Source organism: Pteropus alecto, unplaced genomic scaffold, assembly GCF_000325575.1.
Source record: "Pteropus alecto unplaced genomic scaffold, ASM32557v1 scaffold92, whole genome shotgun sequence".
NCBI classification, from domain to species: Eukaryota; Metazoa; Chordata; class Mammalia; order Chiroptera; family Pteropodidae; genus Pteropus; species Pteropus alecto.
In genome coordinates, this window is record NW_006432447.1 from 10,373,592 (window position 1) to 10,392,219 (window position 18,628).

An 18,628-nucleotide genomic window follows, 5' to 3' on the forward strand; every position below is an offset into this window, starting at 1 on the left:
TGAGCAAGGGGAAGCAATAAAAGAAAACCACTCCTTCAGATGCAGCCATAGAATCTGCCGGCAGTGCCGATACCGCATCTCCGATCCCTGTAGTCCGGGCTGCCAGACTGAGAGGGACATCACAGCCGGAGACCAAGGAGTTGCCTCCAAGCACTATTTGATTCCTGGTACTAAGAACAAGTTGTGGCTCTGACTCTCCTCCTGCCAAATGCTTGGGAATCGGTGACAATCCTGAGGGACGAAACCAAAGCCTGCATCTCAGCATTTTCTGGCTTTGGAGCTGGCAAACAGTTTAAGGAGGAAGAAAGTGGAGAAGGAGGTGCAGAGAAGGATTGGCTCTGAGAGACAATGGCCATGTGGGAGAGGAGTCTTGGAGGCTCTCTGCAGGGCCTCCTTGGGTCTCTCTAGTCTATGAACACTCAGTTTCTTTCTCTCTCTCCAAGGGAAGGCAGGAGACTTGGGGGATAGAGTCACAGGAGCTACTTGAGAAGGTAGTGTTGGCTCTGGGAGGGGCAGAGAAGGGGTTGGGGCTGTTTCCTTAGTAACCACTCTGTTATAGCAACATGCAGAACAGTCTTTGGCCTTTCTATTTCCCTGAAGAGCTTTGGTAAGCCTTTCCCAGTGTGTCAGTGGAAAGCTGCACTAATGATTTTGTTTTGCCAAAGATTTCACAGCATGGCTCCCCTTGGGCCGGGAAGGAAAGGGTGGGTTGGACTTGACTTGATAATAGGCAACTGGGGCACCGTGAAGGTATGGCGTGGGGGGGCGGGTCTGGGGAGGTTGCCAGGCAGTGAGTGTAATGATGGATCACAGAATGTAATTTGAGGAAAGAGAAGGGTAGGGGCCTGAGCAGGGTAATAGATAAGGACATAGTGGCTTCTTGATTGAAAGTCTCCATGCAGAAGCAGGGCTGGCGGCTTGGAATGGGCTGGCTGTCCGTGAGTGAGCAGGAAATTTCTGAGGTGGTTCTTTTATCAGTGATGACAAGGTCAGGAGAGTGATCGTAGGAGAAAGTGGAACCAGAGGATGTGAAGAAGTCGAAGAGCAGTGATGCCCAGTATCAGATGAGTCATCTGTGCATGTGTTGGAATTGCCAAGAAGGGTTACTTACACGGTACACTCGTCTCTGGATTTCCTTTCCTGTAGAGACTCGAAGAGCTCATGGAAGACAACCAGAAAGTTTCCAAGGTAGAAAGATAGACAGGGAGCCAGGTGCTAGAAACTTCCACGATTAAGGGGTGATCACTTAGGAATTGTAAGATGCAGGACCAGAGAAGGTTTGGGTGGTCTAGCTGGGAAGAATGAACTTCAAAAGAACTTGGGTTTTTGCAGGTAGAAGGTTGAAGAATGGCTTGGAAGTAGTGACGAGAAGCAAAGAGGACAATTGCGAGAACACAACAGCCTTCACTTGATGGGGCAGGAGGAGAGGTAGTGTCTTCAGGGCAGACCCAGATTCCAGTTAGGGCAGGAGGCTGAAGAGAAGGCTCAGGGAAGATGGCGAGGCTCTAGAAGCTTTTGGTGATGGCAGAATGTAAACTCTGAGGGGCCCAGTGGAAGGGTTGAAGGGCAGAGTGGCATAGAAGATTGGAGTGGGTCGGTGCAGGCTCAGAGCAAATAGAGAGAGTGGTCTGGCGGTGAGGGTAGATCTGGGAGACTGAGATATCTGGTGGTCTGTCAAATGGAGACAAATTTGGGGGGGAAAGAGGGAAATAGTGCCAATAGCTCTGCCAGTAATAATTTATGTATTTTTTAAAAATGTGATTTCCATTTATAGTCTTTTAATTGCAAATACTTGTAGAAAACATCATCTCCATCTCACCTTGGGTTATAGTTTTCTTGAAATTGCTCAATTGTGCCCTTTTTATGGATTTCACCAAAGGGCTGGTTTCTTGGCCTCTGCCCTTCGGAGGCTCACACCATCAGGAGGAACACAAAGAATGAGCACTGAGGGTTGGATGTGTAACTCTGTGTTAAAGTTGCCTCATCTAGGGCATGACTCTCTTTCATCATCCACCAAAGATGTCAGCCTGTATCTTCAGGCCACATTGCTAAACCAGAAGTAGTGTTGGAGTTCCAGAGAATGAGGTGGTGGAAACTGTCTGGTCAGATTAGTCATTGCCATGGCTTATTATTCCCCTCTTCCCGCTCAAGTTCATTTTTCCAAACTATTTTTTTCCTAACAGGAAGAAGAGGAAGCTATGGAGGAATTTGACATTCAGGACCCTAAGCGAATTTTCGTGATTTTATGATTTTTCCTTCTTGTCTCTAGAATTGGTACATTTATCTTGGGGGCATGGATCCTTTTATTTTAGGAGTTCTATCCTGCAGTCGAAGGATCCATGTTGGAAGTTCCAGGGAGAAGCTGGTATGCTAAGGCAGGCAGCTTTGTGTGAGACTACGAACCTTGCCAATTAATGTAAAGATCACACATGGGAAAGGAACTAGGCAAAGTCGAAGAGACTCCAAATGCAGCAAATATACAAGAATCCAAGAACAAGGTCCAGAAGGAGCCCTCAGGACTAGCTTAATGCCCTCAGCGTCTTCTACCACTAGATCTTTATTGAGTGTCTATAGGAAAGATTATATAGAGATTAGTGAAGTAGGCAGGATCCTTGATCGAATGTCTTGGAGGGGCCCTTGCAGAATCCATCATGTTTTCAAATGTGATTAATTAGAGTGACTCCAGTGAGTGATTATGCCTGGCATTCAGGAGTACACATACATGTGCATGCGTGCACGCACGAGTGCACACACACACACACACACACACACATTAAAACACTAGAGGCAAAGCCTGCTAAATATGTGACTCATTAACTTGAGCTCTTGGTCTAATCATAGATTGATTTGGGGATGAAAATGTAAACAATGAGCTGGAATAAGATCAAACACTTCTAGGTCTAATCATCTGTAATTTTAACAGCAAAACTTGAGTTTGCATACTTTGAGTTCATGTGTGAAAGGTGGAGAGAGGATATGAGAGGAGGAAAACTAGTTTTAATAATCTCTTACTAGTCTTTATACTTTACGTTTTACAAAGATCTTTCATCCGATTATCCATTGATTCTCACAATGTCCCTGCAGACGAACTTGCGTTCCTCTCCCCAGAGCAGCCAATCCATTCAGAATTATCCACAATTCTTGGGGGCGGATGTGGCATGCCAGTGCCTTGTCACAGTGTGTCCATCCCTAAAGCATGTCTCCAGGTGTTCTGGCTGTCTGTTTGGCCCCCTCTATACAGTTCAACGCTTTAGCTACACAGACCCTGCCGTGGGCCATCCTGGTCGCCGACCCATCTTGGGTAAAGTCATATCTTGCTGTGGGTTGGAAGTGATTTAAATTAAAAGCTGCCCTGTGGGAAAAACTCTCTGAGTCCTCCCAGAAAGAAAGGCATCTTTTAAATTTGTGTCCTCATTTTCAGGGCACAGTCAGGGCTTTCCGCTTTTCTTGCTTCTCTTTGTTTCATTCTAGCCCTAGGGAGCGGCACTACACACCACATTGCATTCTGGCCAGAGAGAGTGGGACGGGGAGAAGAGGAGTTGGGAAGGGCAAGGGAGATGGCCCCAGACCACTGGAGTGGGGTTTGGAGGGAGCTGGATGGGAGACCAGGATCTGAGACTGTGGCCCTTCACCTTGACAGAGGAAACCCAGCAGAGGTGCGAGAAAGGGGACTGGTTGGTTCTCAGATGCTGGGGAATCACACCAAGCCCAGGCAATAGGCAGCAAAACTTTGCCTGAGCTTACCTGATGGTATTAGCGAAGCTACAACACTTTGCTCCGCATGGTTGGGTGACTCAGCATGGGTGGGCCTTGGCCCTACTTTTCATGGCTGAATGGGGTAGGGGCTGAGAAATCTAGAGGGATAAAATAACCACCTTGCATGACATCGTTGTAGCAGCAGACTCCTCCCAGGCTGACTTTTCCAGAGAGTGGAGGGAAGAGCTGTCTTCCAGGGCAGGTTGACACAGCGCCTAGACGAATGATGCAGGAGACAGGCGGGAGGTCAGTTCTGTGGTACATATGGGGCAGGGAACCCGACTTAGACAGAGACAGATAGTGGTTTCTTCCCTTCCATGACTGTCGTGCCCACTGACTGTCATCAATTATGGGACACAAAAAAATGTAACATGGAAATGGAGAAACGCAGAGGACCTGGAGTGGGCAGACAGGAATAAAGCTTCTTGGGGTGCAGGCAGAAACATGGCATCAGGTTGTCATGGTAACCGTTCAATATGGGAAGGGTCTCAGAAGGCCAGATACATAGACATGTCAGGTCAACTAGAAGCTCCTTCTCTCAAAGTAACTAGGAGCCCTGCAGCTCACAGTTCTCTGCTCTCTCCCTCCACTCTGCTCAGGCGCCTTGAATGTTCTGCCTTCGGGTTTGCTTCCACCTCTACCTGCTGCGGCCTCCCTCTCTTTCTCCATCTCCGTCTCCAGTGTGGCCCATTCTACAAGGCTCAGCTTGAGCGCCAGATTCTCATATTAAGTTTCTGCTTCAGTTTCACATCCGTAATATGTGAGTAAAGATTCCTATGTACCTCATAGGGTTCTTGGGATGGAAAAAAATGAGGCAAAATGTACGAAAATACTTAAACACTAAAGGGCTATGAAAATATGAGGAAGTTACATTTTATTAGTAGTCGCAATTACAACTAGAGTATATTCTATGTACTACATCAATAATCTGCATTATATATTATTTTATAACAAAGTTCACTTGCAGTAGCCTTATCTTCTCAACCAGATCATAAACCTACTGAGGGCAGGGACTCTGTCCTATTAGTAAAGATTGTTGCTTCCAGTAACATATTGCTGAGTATAAGGTAAGTACCAGGATGACAGGTTAACAGATTTCTTTCCTTCATCAGAATGGCCTACTTCTCAGATAAGAGAAAAAAAACAGAAGTCCAAAGATCCCCAACAATGTTATTCAGGGGGCTGATCACTCTCCTGACCATGTAACATGGTTAACTGGATTAGTCCGTGATTGCCCTATGTAATAATACTATCTTGGAATTCAGGAGGGTGGCTTCGTTCCAGAAACAATTATCCCAAGAGGGCAAGGTGGAACTGCATGACCTTTTATTATCCGACCTTGAAAAATCACATAGCATCTCTTCTGCCATACTCTATTGGGTCAAGGCTATCAAAAAGTTCCACCTTGGTCCAAAGGAAGGAACATAGATCCTCATTTCTTAATGGGGGTTGGGAGGTGGCAAGGTTCTAGAAAAGAGTTTAGCAAACTTTTTCTTAAAGTGCTAGATAGTAAATATTTTAGACTTGCTTGCCATACAGTCTCTGCTGCAACTAATCAACTCTGGTGTTGTAGCAGCCACAGACAAAATGGGCATGAAGTGTGTTTCAGTAAAATTTTAACTATAAAAACAAGCAGCTGGTCTGCAGGCCATAGTATGCCAACTCTTGTTCTTGAAGAACATGTACCATGAGAGATGTTACAGCTGTTTTGAAAAATACATCTGCCATAGTCCACTCTGATCAGAAGGAGAGTTAATTCCTTCATATCATATTAATATTATGAGTATTGGAAAAGTCTTCTGAGTGGGTCAAAGATCAGGTTGGCTCAGACCCTTGGGAAACTTGAATAGCTTTGACGCTGTGCCATGTCAAGGAGGCATCACAAGTCCAGCTCAAAGCAGATTTAAGGCAACGAAACCCTTATGTTCCGCTTTCAATCATTGTGGCAGCACATATCCTAGGCTGTTATCAGGTGAAACAGAGGAACCTATGCTACCTTTGTTCCCAGTTTGGTGATCTTCATCTTTTGGGGTTCCCTTACCATCTTCCAGAGCTCAAAGCTCGGCTCTGATCCGTTGCCTCAGTTAAGCCAAGAAAGAAAATTTCTTAGTCTTCTCTTCCTCCATCTGTTTCAGATGCTGCTTTAATTCTGTTTTCTATATTCTCTCATCCCTCCTCTCTTAACCCAGCACATACACAGACACACACATTCACTCTGTTCACATTCTGTTCACACTCTTTTCACTCTTACACAGAACAACTAGACTCAGAGGCCTTACAACTACAGCTAAACCCATATTAAAAGAAAGGAGCTGATGATTTTTAAAAAGCTCTAATGTTGACATTGTTTTACTACTGAACACAAATCACAGTCTGTGATGAGTGGCCAGGTTGGAGACCTCACGTTGGTCCTGATTGCTGAACCCTCCTGACCATTGGCCCACACTTGGGTGATGGAGCACGCGATCAGGGGTCCTGGAAAAACTGTGTCCACTTTATGTTTCAGATGGGCCTCAGGGGAAGGAACTTTGGAACTGAAACTCCCTACAAACTAGGAGTTTGTTTGCTTTCCTAGGATTTGTTTGAGTCCTTTCACCTCCTACAGAAGTTTCCGTGACAAGCTGACTTCCTAATCTGACTAAGTACCCTTTTAAGACATCTGATTATACTGGAAAATACATGCAGAGTGGAAAATACTGTGCAGCTCTTTCCTATGTAAGCCCATGTGTGATGGGTCCAGGAAGAGTGAAGACAAAACTTAGCTTTCCTTTCATGTGAGCTGTTCTCACAGAGGTTTACAGGTACTGGGGTCTGGGTGTTGAACACAGCAAACCAAACTCCTATGTGAAATATGCCTGTCATGGTGACAACCATGCCACACCCTCTCTCCAGGGACCCATTCTCCCCTCAGTAGATTTCACTCACAGATGGCAAAGACTTTTTAAAGCATTTTGGCTCAGGTCCAACAAGCAGGCACTGATGTTGGGCTGGCAGGAAAAGCAGCCTCATTCTGGAGCAGGATGGGTGGCCCTGGCATGATATAAGAGAAGGTCAGAATAGTGACTCCTCCTCCACTCTACTCCATGCCCTCCAGGGATGCTGTGGCCTGGTGCAGTTGGAGGCCCAAAGTGTTAATTACTGAGGGATCACTGGCATAACTAATCACAATGACTCTCAGACACATTGGTTGAGGAAGGTCCCAAAGGCTCTCTACGGTGCCAGGCATCAACCCTTTAGTTGCTGAATTAGTCTGGGTTCACCAGATAAACAGAACCAATAAGATATTTCTTTATCTCTCTATCTCTTTACTTTCTATCTCTCATCTCTCTATCTCTAGTTAGAGATAGAAGATATGTATATTTAGGATATATATACTATATATATATATATCTCATATCTATCTATCTATCTATCTATCTATCTATCTATCTATCTATCTATCTATCTATCTATCTATCGATCTATCTATCTGGTGAGAGAGAAAAAAAGAGATTTATTATAAGGAATTGGTTCATGTAATTTTAGGGCTGAGAAGTCCCAAGATCTTCAGTCAGCAAGCTGGGGACCTAGGAGAGCTGATGGTGTAAGTTCAAGTCCAAGTTCGAGTCCAGAGGCAGGAGAAGACTGATATCCCAGCTCGAAGTAGGCAGGGAGCATGAATTCTCCCTTCCTTAGGTTTTTTGGTTCTATTCAGGCCTTCAACAGATTGGATGAGGCCCACTCACACTGGGGAGAGCAATCTGCTTTACTCACCTACCTATTTAAATATTAATCCCATCCAGAAACCCTCATAGATCAAACCTGAACCATGTTTAACCAAATATCTGGTCACTGCATGGGCCAGTCAAATTGACAAATAAAACGAACCATCATAGTTGCTGAATCAAGGGAGTGGTTCAGGGTGTCTTAGGGTAGAGCTGAGGTTTCCTGGTTGGTGGTGGCTTGGGGGCTGGGGGTAGTGACGACTTACCAAAAGTGGGAAGTATTTCAATATTTTAACAGCTACTTTGGCTCCGTGGTTGTGTTTCAACTTAATAACAACTCTACCTTAACATACTCTATGCATCAGGCCAGGTCAATAGTTACAAATTTTCCTGCTTACTAATGTAGCAATTCTAGAACAGGTTGGAAGTTCCAATAGATGATTTAGGCTTGGTTAGTAAGTTGCATCCAGAGTCAAACCAAGAGCTGCAAAGAGCAGAGATAGCAGAGAACTGATTTGGGCAGCAGTGGCAGGAATGGCCCATTTCCCTGGGTCCAGTAGTGGCATCTAATAGCAGAGGTGGCGTCTGTGTTGAGTGTCTTACCGCATAACGGGTGTGATTCTAACCATTCTCACATTTGTTATGTCCTCAAGTCCTGCAATTGGTCAACCTATTTTGAATCTTCACTCTCTGTGTGATCTTGGGCATGATCCTTAGTGCAGCGGTCTCCAACCTTTTTGGCACCAGAGATTGGTGCTCCTATGAGAATCTAATGCCTGATGATCTGAGGTAGAGCTGGGGCGATGATGCTAGCGCTGGGGAACGGCTGCGAATACAGATGATGCTTCGCTCGTTCGCCCACCGCTCACCTCCTGCTGTGCGGCCCGGTTCCTAACAGACCACAGACTGGCACCAGTCTGCAGCCCGGGGTTTGGGGACCCCTGCCTTAGTGTCTAGGAGCCTCAGTTCCTTCCTCTGAAAAACAGACATAATAGTAATGCCGACCTCATGGAGCGTCACAGACAGAAATGAGAATTTTGGCTAGAAAAAAAGTTGAGTTTTGACTCTTCCACCAGATCATCAAATTATTCCACTGCACTCACCACAACTCGATCTGATGCTGATTATGTCATCTGAGTCTAGAAATAGGGGGCTCGGGAGTGTAGGCACTGATTTACAAATACTAGAAAGGTATTATCTTTGATAATGATATTCTGGAGTTTATTTCAACGTTCTTTAATTTATCTGTAGTATGAACTAATTTCTTAGCTTGCGATTATCTGCAGGTGTTCTAGCAAAATAGATTTTCCAAACCTGCAAAGTTCAGAAGCAATGCCACAGGGTGACCTCTCGGAGGGGTGGTTCATTTCTTGAAACTGGCTCGAGGAGCCAACTCACATCGGAAGGTGTAAGTCTGCTTCTCCAAACCGTCTCTTCTTTCTTCCTCCTCTTTCCTCTCTTGTTCCATCTTGCCCCGTTTTTTTCTTTCTTTTTCATCCTCTTTATTCTTCTTTTCATTTTCCCTTCTGTTCTGTCTTATTTATCATTGCAAACATTTAGTTAATATTTCTTCTTTCTCTTCTCCTCCCATTCACCTTATTTTCCCTTCTTTCTCTCTCCCTCCCTCTCTTTATCTTCCCGTGTGTGTGTGCTCACATGTACGCACACCCCAGTTGCTAATGGTTACCTGCATCTTTCACTTTCAATATACCTAGAAGATGAAGACAAACTGCAGGAAAAAATTATATAGATGCCATTCAGTATAAAAATACTGAAGATTACTTTGTACTGTTTTACAAGAATATTTAGAGAAATAAAAGGCATGATGATCTTGATTATTCTTATCATGGTTCACCTCACTTTTGCACACCTCGATATTTCCACAGCATCTTCATATATCACCACACCACTCTGAGCTCCCAACTGAAAGTCTTTTTTGCCTGCAGTTGAAGAGAGAAGGTGAAAGATGGAATTTTGTGTCACTGAGCAGTGGAGATAGGTAGCTATTTATATCCCCTATTACTTTCCTGCCCTCCGAGGGACTTGTTTGGGCCTCTTTCGGGTATAACAGAGATTGGCACATTCCAATATGGCTAACTTTGCAAGAAGTTAGGTGAACCTGGAGAATTCTGTGGAAGGGAGAGGAGCCCCAGGCAGTCATCTTGAACAGACACAACAGCTAACATTTTAAAATCATTGTTAGATTCCAAAACATGTTCACCTTCAGCCTAATGACCTTGGAAGGCTTACATCTGCAGGGTAGGTGACATTATCCATATTTTAAAGATAAGGAAATTGAGAATCAAAGGGGTTAAGTTTTTCAGCCAGTGTCTTCCAAGACCTGCAGGAAAAGGTCTGATAAAAGATGATAAACTGATAACAGATGAAAACTCAAACACAGGCCTTCGAATTCCAAATATTCTTATAATACTTCTTCAAGTGTATTACTTGAGATAAGCCCAAACATAATATCCCAAGTGGTAGCAGTCACATTTCTTTAGCTACATCAAAGTTATTTGTCAAAGGAATTAACTCTATCTCCATCAGCTGATGCCTCTAATTCCTCTGGAGAAAACATACAAACACCAGAGAGTGTCAGAGAGGAAAGGACCCAACAAGTGTCTGGCACAGGCTTGAGGAAAGATACCTAGTCCCAAGCACCATGCTGTGTGGTCACTCATCAGACCTCCCTTCCAGGTTGGGTAAAATAGCCCTCAAGAGTCCTCCTTTTCCTCTTGTTCTGATTCTAAATTCACCAATATTAGGACAAATTTCACTTCTCAAGGACAACAGTACTGGGAAAGTAGAAGCCCTGCTCGTAGATAGGAACCATCCAATCCTTGGCCTGGGGAGGTTCTCCCTGCTGGAAATACACGGGTTTGGTTCGTATCGCTGTCTTCCTGCATCTAGTTAATTCTGGAGCACCAATGCAATGGGTTCCTAACATTCAATAAAGCTGAAGAACATGCACTGACCAGTGGCAAAATCAGTAAGACTGGCTCATCCCGGAGGCCTCCTGGTGGTCAGTAGGCGGGTCTGCAGGCAGCCTGGCTTTACCACCTTCATGTTATGCTCAAAGCACAATGACAGTGTTATAACTGCAACAATTTGGAAGCATTAAAAATGTCCAAGATTAAGCAAACTGTGGTAGGGATGGCCTGAGTTCACAGAGGAGTAGATGAGTGAGGTGCTATGTTGACAAAAAATTTGACTGTTATGACAACTGTACAGCAGCATGAAAAGTGTCTGACATGGTGCTAAGTAGAAAAAAATTAGAGCCTGAAATGACAATGGCACATAATTAAACAAGACTTAAAAAGTACGTAAATATCAGGATTAAGATTAAAAGAATGCAGATGTGAAAAAAAGTTGATTATTACATTCTGAGTAAAAATGTTCGAAATATTTTTGATGTTTGTATTAGTCACTTTTTACTGTGATAATGCTGCATGATGAATAACTCCCAAACTTCTAATAGCTTGTAATAATAAATATGTATTTCTTGCCAATTGGTTTTCAGGGTGATTGTAGGCTAGATGTAGATTGGCTTGGATAGGCTATCCTCAAGACTTTAAGTTAGCTTCATATATCTTCCTTCTGAGCCTCTGACTACAGGCACCATGGTGGGCTGGGGCATGACTTTGTCATTGTAGAGATCAAAAGATTGAGAGGAGTAAGTGAAAACCTGTGATTTTTCTTAAGGTATTGTCTTAGAATTAAAATGTGTCATTTCTGCCCACCTTCCATTTGCCAAAACAAGTCATATCACCAAGGCCAAAATAAGTGGGACGAGGAGATGTATTCCACCCAGTGAAGCTGCTGAATTGTGTCCACTCAAACTGATATGTTGATGTCCTAACCCCCAGTACCTCATAATGTGACCTTATTTGGAAACAGAGTCTTTACAGAGGTAATCAAATTAAAATGACATTATTAAGGCTCCAATATAAAATGGCTGACGTCCTTATAAAGAGGGGAAATTTGGACACTAGACACAGACAGAAAGAAGATGATGTGAAGACACAGGGAGAGTATGGTCATTTATAAGCCAAGGACAGGAGCCTAGAGCAGATCCATCGCTCACAGCCCTCAGGAGGAACCAACTCTGCCAACACCTTTGTCTCAGAATCCTAGCCTCTAGAAATGTGAGAAAATAAATTTCTATTGCTTAAGCCATCCTAGCTGAATAATACAGAAGCTATGGTAGGAGAAGAAAGGGAAGGACGAAAATTAAAAACAATAATGAAACCGATGACAATGTTATTCTACTAATCATCTTAAAATTTAAAATATAACAAAGCAAAAAACCCATTGAAAGTCCTTTTTTCATTAACAATAAGTCTATAATAACAATAATAATAATAACAATGACAACAACAACAATGAAACAACTAAGATGCAAGCAATATCACATGCCAGGCATTATTCTAATTCCTTACATATATAAATTTATTTAATCCTCAAAACAAAATAATATTTCTGTGGTAGAAACTATTGATATGTTCAGTTTAAAAATGAAGGAACTTCAAATATGAAGGATCTTAAAAATGAGACTCAGAGAGGTTAAGCCACTTGCCTAAACTCACACAGCATAGTGGTAGAGCTGGGAAATAGCCCGAGGGAGTTCTGTTCCCAGACCCTGAGCCCCTAAGCTCTCTGCTATATGCCACCTCTCACACTCAAAACTGTATTTTCTTTCCCTTTGGGGCTCTTCAATACATTTGAATGATCTGTCCACATCAGGCAGGCAGACGTTATTTCTTACCACAGCCTATGTCCTACCTGACCTAGGCCTTATCTCAAACCACTCTCCTTGGCCTTATCTCAAACCACTCTCTTCATTACTCCAGCCACACTGACCTTCTTTTGATTCCTGAATGTACCAAGCTTGTCCCTGCCTTTAAGCCTTTGCACTTGCTGTCCCCTTCCCCTGGAATACCTTCCCCGAGAACTTTGCCTGGATGTACCTTCTCATTATTCAAGTCTGAGCTTAAACGTGATGTTCCCCAGAGAGGTCTCCTCCTACCGCCCACCACGGAAGCTCACTCCCACTTAGCCATTCTTTCTCTTATTACACTGTTTTATTTTTATTCATGGCTCTTATCGATACCTGAAATTATCTTTAAAATTTTATCTGTTTAGTTGTTCATTATCTATCTCCCTCCCTCTAGAATGTGAACTCTATGAGAGAAGGAACTTTATCTTGTTCATGACGTATTTTCAGTACATAGGGTGGTTCATGGCATAGACTTGGTGCTCAATAAATACTTGTTGAGTAAGTGGGCAAAGTTTTTGCTCTGCCATGAAATTAAGTGGACTTTCCAGAAACACCCAGTCTCAGTTCTCCCCCTGTTTTCTAGACAGTACAAGGAGATCTGGAGACATATAAAACACATAGAGGCAAAATACTGCTATTGAAGTCAAATTTTATTTTTAAGCAGTCTTTGATTCTTAGTCATTGTGGTTGGAGTCAAGCGAAGTCATCTATTCCATCCAAGAACAATCAGGGGAAAAATAGTCATACAAGATGCGTGAAGAACAGATATCAAGAGTTGAGTTTCCATAGCTTTGGCTTCACGATGATTATTTACTGTATTCGATGAGGATGGACAAATCCAAGCCTGTCTAGAGAAGATGTCGCTTCAGTTGTCTGGGTTTGGGTCAGATTTGGGCAGCTGAGCCATCTGGAGAGGTTTGGGGCTCAGTGCCAAAGGCCTGATCGCTACTGGGCTGCAAGCGCCGCATTGCTCTGTCGCCTCTGCTAGGTGGGCTGGATCCAGTCTGTCCTCTTGAAGTTTTGTAGGAGGAATTGGACTCTGAGTTGGTTTCTATTTTCTCATGAGACCATCTAGGGAACTGAACTGTGTGTCAGGGGTGGGTGATAAATCTCCAAACTTCTAAAGTGCAGCTTTAACCACAGTCCAAAGTGTCTGGGTGACTATGAGACATTTCAGGCTGTGTGTCCTGAGACTGTGTTTGCTTCTGATCTGGCTACCAGCATCCCCATCTCATATCCCGAGCTGACGAGAGACAATGCTTCTTCTCTATGGAGGCAGAGGATATGGTGGGCAAATTGAGACTACAATGTCCTCAACATGAGACCCTGCCTCTGTTTTGGAGTGACTTGTTAGACAAGAAAGTCACTAGCTGTTTAGATGTTCAGAGTATCTTCCCTCAAAGAACTCAAGACTCTTAGCAGAAATGGATAAATGCTGAGGTTTGATCTTGATGGAACAGTAGAGATTGACAATTTGAAGATTACTTAACTTTCTGCAGAGAACAGATCCATTTGCTTTTGAAGATGGCGGGATAGGGGGAAGGGACGGAAAGAGTTTTGGGCCCCGAAGCTCTGTCATTGTGGAAGCTGCCTGTTGGTAGAAGAGACTTGGGAATCAATGACTGATTCTCCCTGACTGAAGAAACTCACTCCATATCTTGAGTTCGAAGAAGGCAAAATTAAATGAGGACAAAGTTTATCATTCTCGAAGGAAGGCTACTGACAGCAAACATTCATCTCATGTTTCTGTGCTCACTTAAAATTTTTTAAATTATATTTTTATATGCTTAAAACTTTTAGTTGAAGTATAATATACATACAGAAAAGTGCATATATTTTAAGTGTACAGCTTGATGACTTCTTACAAACTAGTTAATGTGGTGAGTTCATGTCAAGGATATGGTAGTGTCTCAGGTGGGTAATGAGGCTGGTATGATCCTGGAATGGGAGCTTCACATATGAGTAAGGATTTATTCTAAACTAAATTTTCATATATTCCTAGTCCCTAGAGTGAGTGAGACAGGTTCTGAGTTATCAAAGTTAGAAGTTAAATTCTAAGAATGGGAGCCGGCGATATGATTTAGGAACATAGTAGTATAGCCACTAGCTTTAGAAAAGGACATCACTAAGGGACTATAATATGAAAAATAGTCCAAGACAGCAGTGAAGGTATAGAAAACTTGAATTCAATGCCCAGACCTTGGTATAACTTTTGGAAGCAGTTTGGCAGTGCATATCAAAGTCCTCAACAGTAATCATACCTTTTAACTCAGTAATTTCACTTTATTGGAATCTAGAACAAGGAAATAATCCTAATGAAGAGATATTGCATCTATACCCAATCTCTTTGGTTCCAATCCTCCTGGATGCTCAGCTAGAACTGTTTTCAGTGAATTTGACAGCACTTATTACAAGAGAAGTTGAAGGCAAAGGTGAGAAGGCTTTAGGAAGTCAATAGAAAAAATATACATTTCTCTCTTGAGTGTCTACATTTTCTAGTTTTGGGGGAAAAAAATGTTGCTTGCTGTGGTGAAGTGTGCTTTCCTTAGGTAAATTGGAAAAAGCTGGAAAGGATGAATTGGATGTGAACATTTTATTCCACAAGGTCACAAGACTAGACTCCTCTCAATAACACTTTAGAGTCTGTGACTCCTGGGCACAGCTAATCTCCACTAACATCTGGCCAAATCTGAGGCACTGGGTCTTAGAAGACACAGGAAGAGACAAGGGCTGGGAGGTGGAGTGTGGGTGGGTGTGAGAGAAGGGCATTCTTGTTTCCCGTGCAGCCTCCTCCATCATGCCAGTTTATGACTCCAGGGGCCTTGTAAAGTCCTCCGTACATCTTTCTCACAGCTTAACTGGAATATTTATATGTCCAAATGGCTCCTTACCTCACCCTCTCAGCTCTCTCTCAACTTCTGGGAACATGGGAAGAGTTCTTATCATTTACCATAGGTGTGTAGAGAACATTAAAACTTCTCACAAGTTTTAAGGAGATTTGGAGTTTTAGGGTTTTATCCTTGATATTACTTTCTATCTCCTGCCCGAGATTCCTACTGGTAGAATAACATGTTAGAGATTGAGATAGACTGAGTGAATGCTGAATTAAAAAGGGGGCAAGTAGAAACATCTGGAAGACCCAGGAACTTCGGCTCAGGAGGTACGAGAAATAAAAAAAGAATTTGTTGACTCCAGTTAAGAAAGAGGAACTCCTAAAGTATCAGAAAAGTTCTCTCTCTTATTAGGTCCCAGAGGAGGTATGTGGAAGAGACTGGGCATCTGTGCACTGGACAGAGCTTCAAGACCAGTTAGCCGCTCTTCTTGGCAGCATTCTCCAGACTCCTCTATGTGGTAAATGAGTAGACATGTGAGTCACCACAGAGCTATGCTAGGCAGGACTATAACGCACCTACCCACCCCCAAAAGATCTTGGGTTACTGCTGGGAATCAGAAAATTAGTAAGTGATAGGATTCCTTCTTTCCCTGCACTGGCCAACTTCTCCATCCACCACAGAACCCACTACTTGGTATACATCCCCAGGATTTTCTCCCAAGGAGTTTCTACCCCACAAATTTAACTCACATATGTTCTCTGCAGGATTTTCAATGAATCCCCAAAAATAGAGTTTTTAAAGAAAAGTATGCAGAGGTGCAATAAATTGCCTCCAGAATTTGGCGACAAGTCATGTAAAGAGATGATTCTCAGACAAGAACTAGGACAAATGAATATAAATGGAAGAAAGTAGTCTCTTCAGAAAACTTCGGAAGAATATAGGATGTAGCCTCAATAATTTATAGACTTGCAGGGTTGGAAGGAATAGTGTATGTGAACGTACCTGAGTAGTATCTGGCACATCATAAGTACTCAACAAATGCTAGCATTTTTTCCTGTCTCTTCTAGTCCAAAATCAATCTGAGGTGTAAATAATTTTGGATCTCTCTGCTAGAATCTTCTTTTCTTATAGTGAACATAAATATATTTCTCTGTAGTTTCCTCTTATTATCTTATATCTGTTCCTGGAGACTACAGAATAAGCTTTATCTCTTTGCACCATGACATACTTTAAACACTTGAAGGCAGCCATTTTGTTTCCCAAATAGTCTCTTTAATATAAAAGTTCTCAAGGCCATCGACCATTCTGCGCATGACCCACTTTCGAGACCTTTATCATTCTGTTTACTTCCTCTCAATATACTTGTATTTGCCACCTCCTGAAAGGTGCCTGTGAATTGGACACTATATTGTAGAGGAGTGTTAAAACAGCACAAACACAGAACTATCACATTTTCTCATTGCTATTTATGTAAGCTGGCATAAAATTTGTTTCACTGTCTAGTTTGTTTTCAGAAACTACGTCACTATGATAACTCATACAATCTTGCTATCCGTGAAAATGTTCACAGATTTTTAAATCATTTTTCCCCATCTATAAGCGGATATTGTTAATTGCTCACCAAAAGCTATTTTCTTCTTCCATAGTAGTTGAATACATGGCGACTGGGAAAGTACATTTCCCAGCTTCCTTTGCATCTAGCTGTTGTCATCCGACTACATTCTTGCCAGTTGAATGTAAGTGGAAATGATGCACTCAATTTCCAAGTTTTGGCCTTTAAATATTACCTATGTGCTTCTCCATGCTTTTTCTCTCTCTAAATCTGGATCTTGATCAGGCTCCAAAAAACCTGTAACCAGGCTCCAAAAATGCAGATGAGGACCATACTCTGGGGGTTGGTTGAATCATAAGAAGAAGGAGAGTGAGGTCCTGAATGATCAGTAGAGAACAGAATTGGCCAACTAGGTATGACCTTTAACATCGAGATTTGTATTCTTCAGCTATTGGCATAAAAATGTTGCATAACAAACAACCTCAAAACATCAGTGACTTACAATAAAAGTATTTATTCTCATGACTATGGGTCAGCTGGTCAACTATGGTTTGGCTGATCTAGGCTGGGTGTCTCTCCAGGCTCTGTTGCACAAGTCTCTTATCCTCATTGGACCAGTGGCTTCTAAAGACATATTCTTCTCTGGAATATCATTGGAGTAAAAGGGGTTGAGCAGAGATATGACATCTAGAGGTAAATAGTTTATAGTATTTATTTTATTTTCTTCAGCCCTTCGGCACCTCATTACTTGCCACTGTTCCTTAAAAATTCTTACTTATGGTCCAGCAGTCTCGTTCTACTTAGGAGTTTGGGACATATTTCATAAAACATAGCTCATTTTAGAATATCTAGAGATCTTCTATAATCTCTTCACCAATTTATATCTTAAACCTTTAGCATCCCAATTCCAAAGTCATAGGAGAGAATCTGATTAGGCCAGCCCAGCTAATAGCTTGCTTTCCCCTAAGTAGGTGTCCACTCTGATCCAATCATCCGTGGCCAAGGAGACAGGATCTTGAAATAAAACATGACAACCTAAATTCATTTCTTTGGAAGAGTCTGTGGATGAGAGGCAATTTCAAAGAAAAGGATGGGGCTAGATGTACCCCTAATCACATTGAATTTCTGGAACTGAAAAGTTAACCAGATATTGGGTCATGCATCCTTGCAATGAAAACTGGGGAGACTCAGCTTGCACAGCTTCCCTGCTCTCTTGGGGTAGATTGTTACATTGGTGGCCTCTAGTGAACCAAATTACCTGGCATTTATGCCCTTATATACTCTCCTCCAATACTGATTCTAGATTTGATCAAGGACTTGTTTTGGTCATTGAGACATTGACAAAATGTTGCCAACAGAGCTTTGATGAATGAATTTAAATGGGGCTCGTCCTCTTGAAATGCTCCTTCTTGGAAGCCAACTGCCATGCTATAAAGAAAGTTGGGCTAACCTACTGAATGGTGAGAGGCCTGGAGGATGGGAAGCCATCTTGGGTGTCTCAGCCAAGCTCCCAGCTGAATATAGCCCATAAGTGACCTCAGCCATTCCATGTGGAACAGAAGAACCGCACAGCTGATACTAGTCAGTCCACATAAAAAACAATAAATTGCCCTTGTTTTAAGTCACTGTTTTGGGGTAGCTTATAAGATTGCAAAAGATAACTGAAACACATCCCTTCTCTAAAATTTCCTTGGCTACACTCATCTGGAAAGCCAGACGTCTGATCCAGGACCCTTGGAGAAAATTATCTGGCACTAAGAATGTAGCCAAAGGGCCCTGTACATGGACTCTACAGATGTATTTGTTCTCTCCTGTTCTCCCGAAAAGTAAGAAAATTTTACCCACAAATCCTGAAAAGAAAAAGAAATTCTTAAGCCATGAGGCACAAGAATGTTTCGCTTACTAGCCAGATAAGACCAGGCTCTCTCGCACAGTGCCCCACACCCTCTCTTACATATCTTGTTTCCTGCTCTGTAAGTACACCAACTTTAAAGGAAGGCCATGG

General features: G+C 42.7%; 1 pseudogene; it reads right to left on the reverse strand.

Moving 5' to 3' along the window:
* The window catches only part of LOC112475949, a 48,925-nt pseudogene that overhangs the window by 544 nt on the left and 29,753 nt on the right, over positions 1–18,628 (reverse strand).